This window comes from Uranotaenia lowii, chromosome 2, assembly GCF_029784155.1.
Source record: "Uranotaenia lowii strain MFRU-FL chromosome 2, ASM2978415v1, whole genome shotgun sequence".
Lineage (NCBI taxonomy): Eukaryota > Metazoa > Arthropoda > Insecta > Diptera > Culicidae > Uranotaenia > Uranotaenia lowii.
The window spans coordinates 118,451,135-118,459,286 of NC_073692.1; positions in this window are offsets into that span (position 1 = coordinate 118,451,135).

Below are 8,152 nucleotides of genomic sequence, written 5' to 3' on the forward strand. Positions count from 1 at the left end.
CGTAGAGAACAACCGGTCTAATGAGGGTCATATACAGGTTACACTTCGTGCGAGTGCTAAGTCTTCTCGACTGCAGTTGCTTGGGGAGTCCATAGTAGGCACGACTTCTGCTGATGATTCGCCGCCGGATCTCACGGCTGATTTCATTGTCTGCGGTCACCAGTGAGCCGAGATAGACAAAGTCTTCGACTATCTCCAGCTCGTCGCCGTCGATCGTGACCTTGTTATTACTGGACAAGCGGGTTCGATCGGACTCGGATCCGCAGACCAGCACGTACTTCGTCTTGGACGAATCATCAACCCAATCTTTCTGCCTTGCGTTTCAGTTTGCAGTGGATCTCCTCCACCGCTGCTGATGATCTGCCGACTATATCAATGTCATCGGCAAAGCAGATAAGTTGACTGGAACTGTTGAAAATCGTGCCCCGCATTTCGCCCACCGCTCGTCGAATAACATCTTCTAGCGCCACGTTAAACATCGTGCAGGATAGACCATCACCTTGTCGAAGCCCCCTGCGCGATTCGCATGAACTCCACAGTTCACCCGAAATCTGCACACAGCACTGCATTCCATCCATTGTCGCTTTGTTCTGGTCCGTCGTTGACCGTCCATCCATGAAGCTGGCCTGATGACTTCCAACGAATCTGTTTGCTTGTGGCGTTAGGCGGCGGAGAGGATTCGGGACAACACTTTGTAGGCGGCATTGAGGAGAGTGATCGCTCGGTAGTTCTCACAGTCCAATTTGTCGCCCTTCTTGTAGATGGGGCATATTACCCCCTCCTTCGACTCCTCCGCTAGCTGTTCTATGTCCCAGATCCGGACTATCAGCCGGTGTAGGCAATCGGCCAACTTGTCCGGGCCCATTTTGATGAGTTCAGCTGCGATGCCATCTTTCCCAGCCGACTTGTTTCTATTCAGCTGGCGAATGGCTTCCTTAACTTCACTCATCGTTGGGAGTGGCTTTTCTACGTCGTTGGCTACGCCGGCGATGTACCTTCCCCCACCGTCTTGATCTCCTGCACGTGCGCCGTTCAGGTATTCATCGAAGTGCTGCATCCACCATTTGACCACCTCACGATTGTCCGTCAGGATGCCCCCGTCTTTATCTCGGCAGAACTTTCGTGTTTCTTGGGAACGATGCAGCTGCTCCAGCTCCTCGTGCTCCTCCTCCTCCAGGCGACGCTTTTTCTCCTGGAAAATTTGGACTCGCTGCCTCTTCCGCTGTCGGTGATTTTCCACATTTTGACGGGTACCTCTTTGCACTACTCTCGCCCGCGGCATTCTCTTCGTCCATCACCCTCCTACACTCCTCGTCAAACCAGTCGATCCGTTGAGTTCGCTCCACATAACCGATGACGTTCTCCGCAGCACTGTTGATGGCTGTCTTGATGGTATCCCAACAGTCCTCGAGAGGGGCTTCGTCAAGCTCGCCCTCTACCGGCAGCGCTGCTTCGACCGATTGCGCGTAGTCTGCCGTGACCTCAGGTTGTTCACTACGGAGAGTTTAGGCGCATCTTCACCAACACCAGATAGTGGTCTGACTCGATGTTGGCCCTCGACAGAATCTGACGTCGATGATGTCCGAGAAGTGCCAGGTGTAATTAAAAACGTGGTCGATCTGTAATTGCGTTTGGTACGGTGATCTCCAGGTGTACTTGTGTGGGAGGCGGTGCTGGAAAAAGGTACTACGTACGTCCATTCGTTTGGAGGCGGCGAAATCAATAAGTCTGATGCCGTTTTCGTTGGTCAGCTGGTGCGCATTGAACCTTCCAATTGTCGGTATGAATTTCTCCTCCTGGCCGACCTGAGCATTAAAATCTCCAATGACGATCTTGATATCATGTTTTGGATAACGGTCGTATTCACGCTCCAGCTGCGCGTTAAATTCGTCTTTGTCGTCACCGGTACTTCCGAGGTGAGGGCTGTGCACGTTGATGATGCTGCTAGTGAAGAACCGGCCCTTGATTATCAACCGGCTCATTCGTGATTTGATCGGCCATCACCCGATCACGAGCTTTTGCATCTTTCCCATCACTATGAAAGCTTTTCCAAGCTCGTGTGTGTTGCCGCAGCTCTGGTAGATGGCACGACCATCTGGGTACGTTCGTACCGTAGAGCCTTCCAGCATACCTCCTGCAGCGCTACGATGTCGAATTTGCTACTCTTTTATTTTTTGGAGAGCACGTGGGTACTGCTCATAAAATATAGAGATCGGCAGTTCCATGTTCCAAGTGTTCAATCGCTAGTCCCTTTTCGTCGCGTGGGTCTTTGCCGATTTCCATCCGAAATTTATTGTTCGTTGTTCGTTGCTAATGTTTTTTGTAGTCACGGGCTCGCAAGGCCCGCAGCTAACCCCACTATCTCGCAGGTGGACCGTCGTGATGTTGCTGTTTTGGGTCCCGAACACCACCAGGACGTTGTTGCACTCCGCACGCCACCCCTGACATGGAGAACAGACGCGTACGAAGCCCCCTAACTCAGTTTGCATGCGACCAAAGCATCCACCGGGGTTGGGTACCCGATCTCCGCTAAGGTTGCTCGCACCCCAGCTAGCACCACGGGGAGGTAGAGAATCGGAGTTGCAGACAAGAGGTGATATGACCACTACCCGAAGGTTGGGTGTATGGGGTCTCGAGTTGCACTTTGTCTACCGTTCGCTTGCAAAGGGTCCTGTCCTCTATTAACGCGAAAGTCACCCAGGAAGATAGTGAACTACAAACATTTCTTGACTGCATGGTGAAGGACTCCTTTCTCAACTTTGGTCGATGACAGACTGACCGTCTGTTGACATATCGTAGACAACCAATCAATTCTTTGAACGGTTGTTCGGTGATAACCTCACCATCGCGCATCGTTCAGCTTCGTACAGCAAACATTCGTGTCGGGCTGTGTGTCAACAGGTTTACAATCGGCCATATCATTCGCTGCGGAACCTTTTCGACGAATCCTTCGACGTAAACCAATCTATCTAAATTTCCATTTGGGAATGTAGTTTTAACGTCCATTTGATAAACGACCATGTCAAAATCTTTCGCCAACGCCAGGACAGTCCGAACGCTCTCCATCTTGGTGACCAGAGCGTATGTTTCTCAGTAGTCCAATCCTGGCCCTTGGGTACACCCTTTCGCAACCAATCGAGCCTTGTTTTTCACATCGTCCTTTACGGTACACACGCATCGACAAGATGGGCTTCCTTTGACTTGTTATCATTTCTTTTTCGATGGCGATCTTCAAAAAATCCCAGTCGTCCCGGCGTTTCAGCTTAGTAATATTCTGAGGTAGCTCCTCATGAACAACAGCGACAATCAGCAGGCACATTGACTAACTGCTCAGATGTGTTTTTTGTTATTGGCAAATCGGCACGAATATGCTCTCGGCTGCATTAACATCGGCTATCCACTCGAATATGGCTTGCTGTCCTTACACATTGGCTAATCGCTCAAATGTGAGTTCAGGCTCATGTGGGCTCTCAGGCGGAGAAAGGCGAAAGTCGGAATTGAGCAAGCATGTATCGGGTCAGCCAAAGCAGCCGCCCGCTTACTATATACGGAGCTAGAAAAGGCAGTTATACGAGCTTGTAGACGAGACAAGAGAGCCTGGACAAACTCCCTAGCCGAAGAGGGAGAAAGAGCCGCCGCCAAAGGAGATATCCGATTACTTTATGACATTTCTCGCCACCTCAGTGGTGCAAGGACTAATGCAAGAATGCCGCTGAAAGACCGAGAAGATCAGTTATTGACCGATCGAACAGATCAGCTCAAACGATGGACTGAGCACTTCGAACAACTCTTCCGAGTCACGAATAGCGATGGCCAACAGAACCCGCAGCTCGAAGCGCCAACAGTAAGCCGCATAAATGGCGTCAACTCAGGGGCCCCCCTTGCTGCCTGAAATAGAAGCGGCAATCAGAAACATGAAATCCAACAAAGCACCTGGGAACGATTGCAACCCTGTCAGTAAAAATGTTGCACCGTCTTTTCGCTGACATCTGGGATACTGCAACATTCCCAACTGACTAGATGCAGGGTATTCTCGTAAAGGTCCCGAAGAAAGGAGACCTGACTGAGTGCGGTAACTGGCATAACGGTGCTCTAAACAACCTTCAAAATACTCTGCAAAGTGATCCTTAACAGGATCCAGGAGATAATCGACGCCAGAATCCGACGGCAACAAGCTGGATTCCAATCCGGACGATCATGTGTGGACAACATCACATCGCACAATCATACTGGAACAAATCTATTTCAGGATTCTCTTCTGCTGGTGTTCGTTGATTTCGAAAAAGCATTCGACCGACTTAACCATGAAAACATCTGGGCGGCTCTAAGGTGACGAGGGGTCCCAGAGAGACTAGTCCATCTCATCGAAGCACAATACGAGGCATTTTCGTGCAAGGTCTTGCACGACGGTGTCTTGTCCGAACCAATCCCGGTAACTGCTGGAGTGAGACAGGGATGTAACTTATTACCGCTACTTTTTCTCATCGTAATGGATGAGATTCTGACTGGATCGATCGACTGTGCACCCAACTGAGGATTGCCGTGGAATTCATCAACAATGGAGCAACTGAACGACCTTGACCTAGCTGACAATATTGTTTTGCTCGCCCAAACACAACCGGATATGCAGAGCAAACTCGACGACCTCACCAAAAGTTCCAAGGCAGCAGGTCTCCAAGTCAATGTCTGAAAAACCAAGTCGATGGAGATCAACACAGGAAATCCCTCCAGTTTCATGGTAGCTGGGCAACAAGTTGAGAAAGTGGAGTGCTTCCAGTATCTTGGTAGCCAGATAACGCCTGATGGTGGTACCAGGAAAGACATCGAAACCCGGATCAGAAAGGCCCGATTTGCGTTTGCGAGTCTCCGAAACATCTGGCGGTCAAGCCAGATATCTCTACGAACGAAAATCCGAATCTTCAACTCAAACGTCAAATCCGTATTGCTGTACGGGTGCGAAACTTGGTGCACATATGCGGTGACGACGCGAAAACTGCAAGTATTTGTAAACCGCTGCCTGCGGAATATCATCCGCGCTTGGTGGCCTGGCAACTGGATCTCGAATGAGGAACTACATCGCCGGTGTCATCGAAGGGCGCTAGAAATCGAGATTCGGGAACGTAAGTGGAGATAGATTGGGCACACGTTGCGAAAAGATGAAGACGAGATTTGCAGAGAGGCGCTAGATTGGAATCCAGAAGGTCATCGAAGAAGAGGCATACCCAGAAACTCGTGGCGGCGAAGCCTAGTCGCTGAAATCCGAACTGTCGACGAGAATCTTGACTGGGACCAAGTGAAGACGCTGGCTCCGGATCGTCAACAGTGGAGGTCTTTTACCACTGCCCTATGCACCGGAGGATCGGCGCGGGATCATAAAGTAAGTAAGTAAGTAAGTGGGCTCTCAGCGAGCTTTTGAATAGATTGTGATGAATCTACTCGCTCTCTTTTAGACTCCATCAATCTGACTTAATCGAAAATTACTTTAAGGTGAATCTCGAGGCATCTGCTCGATTCCAAAGTCTGTGCCCGTTTTTCGCACAACCCACGAAAATGAGTCTTAGTACAATTGCTTAGTTCTACTTAACAGCACTTAAGCGCCAACAACTAAAAAAGTTGATGTGCTGGGGTAAGCTTCAAAAGAAGACTAAATAAAATGGAGTTGGCGAAATGCGGGAAGTTCGTTTAGGTGCAAGATCTAAGTCGCCGTGTAATATGCTCGTAGATTTCCGTATCATAAAAAAAAAATAACAAAAATGACTAAGACGTGACCAGTAAAATCGTCCTTGTCCCTGAACACAAGCGACCGCCAAAGAACTTCTCGAAGTGGGTTGGCTGCTGGAACGATGAGCCGGCCATTAACTACCGAGATCGTCGTAGACTTATTGCGCAGTGCGTATTATTTACTCAGTTCGATTATTCGGTTGAAAATATTTGAAGACAGTATAAAAACGGCATAAAAAATTTCTAAAACTCACAGCATACTGAAAAAGGCGTCTTCCAAGCTCTGATACCAGATGGCTAAGAGCCCCGTTTTCTTAGTTTTGGTCCCAAGGAAACTTCATTTTCCAACTTTTCGAAAATTTTCACTTCAGTACACAGTAGAGTACCCCAAATTTGTATGAGAAATTTAAAAACCTGTGAAATGTTATGCGCTGCAGGCTTTATACGTCTGTGTTTGTACGTACCTATTTATATATGTACTTACGTATTTTGTACGTCTCGGTGGTTGAGTAGTTAGCGTGGTAAGATGGTAATCGCTGATCCACTGACGGCTTGGGTACGATTCCAATTTCGGTACTTTTTCGGTTGTAATGCATGCCAAACCTCAACCATATTTTCTTAATTTGGACACATTTTAGACTCACTCAAGACTATATTTCCATATAATTCTCTTGAAGTGTGTAACTACACTAGTGTTCTGACTAATTCAAAACTATTTTTTTTAGTATTCTGGAACGAAAGGTTGCCAGTGAGTTTAAAGAGTACGTGGACGTACTAGGACGTGGCCGGCGCCGTTATTGATCATTAGAAAAAAAAGGAAAGCATCAGTTTTAGTAATTGAGAATATTTTGCTAATCCCAAGCACTCCCAAGCAACCAAAAGTTCGAGTAGCATTCCTCTATCAGGTTTAATCAGCTCAATCGTGTATTGTAATACAACTTTTTTCAGCCCAATTTTTAAGTAGCTAAAAGAACTTTAAAGTTGTCAAAAAGTTCGTACAAAAAATACTTCTTCAATCCTTCATGTGCCACCTTCGCAAGTCCGATAATTTGGTTCAAATAAATTATCCTTATTTGATACTAACTCACATTAGATACTAACTACAAGCCTCGAACCCGAGCTCACCGCAAGAAAATCGAGCTACATACTTGTTGCTCTCTATGAACATAATATGTAGGCAACGATTTTGTTTGATGTGATGATTTTCTTTAAAACGATTTTCCAGTTCGTAATTTCTACTTCATTTCCATTTCAAAGCTGATAAAAAGTTCTTCTGGAACTAAAAGTGTACTTCCTAAGCAACCAAAAGTTCGGATAACATTTCTCTATCAGGTTTGATCAGCTTACCCGAGTATGCTAATACACCTTCTTTTCAGCTCGAGTTTTAAGTAGTTTAATGAACTTTAAAGTTGGCAAAAGTTCGCATAAATCGCCAAACAACTACTAACCAGCTTCAAAACCCACTTTATAAGCAGCATAAAAATCGAAAAAAATACTTTTTAGCTCCTTCAATTGCCTTCTCAAGTCCGCTAATTTCATATCAAATCAACCGTGTTTGTTACTAACTCACATAACATTTAAATGACATGTTCTTACCAAGCCTCGAACCCGAGCTCACCGCTTGAAAGTCGAGATACAGTGGTGTTCGAAATAATAGCAGCGGCTCGGAAATTGTTTAAATGATTTAGGCATTTTTCTGTATTGTCACTTTTATTTCAATTCTCTCTTGGTTTAGTAAGCATATTAGTGGTACATTAAAAATACAAAAGATTTAGGATCAGAATATCAATTGCAGGCTGAGAATAATAAAAAAATAATTTTTGCCCTGTTCGAAATAATAGCAGCAAGAAATAAAATATTTTTTAAAAACAAATAATGAATTCATACCAAGTCTTTCTCTATGTGAAAGTCATTTATGACATCAATACTTCGTAGTGTACCCGTTATTTCTGATCACTGCAGCGCAACGGCGTGACATAGAGTCCACAAGCTTTTGGCACCGTATGACAGGTATTTCTGACCATGCACGGCGCACTACAACCCATAGTTGCTCTGCATTTGTCGGTTTTGCCTCGAAAACTGCCTTTTTGATGTCTCCCCACAAATTTTCGATAGGATTGAGGTCCGGCGATTGAGCCGGCCAATCCATCACATCAATGTTATTGTCCCGGAACCACGCTTTTGCTCGTCTGCTGGTATGTTTAGGGTCATTGTCCTGTTGGAAGATCCATTTCAAGGGCATTTCCTCTTCTGCGTATGGTAGCATGATATTCTGCAGAATTTCCACGTAACCAACTGCGTCCATGATACCATCTATACGATGGATGGGCCCAACACCGTGGTACGAAAAACATCCCCACACCATGATTTTGGCACCACCATGTTTAACCGTTTTCACGGTGTACTGGGGTTGGAATTCTGCACCTGGAGG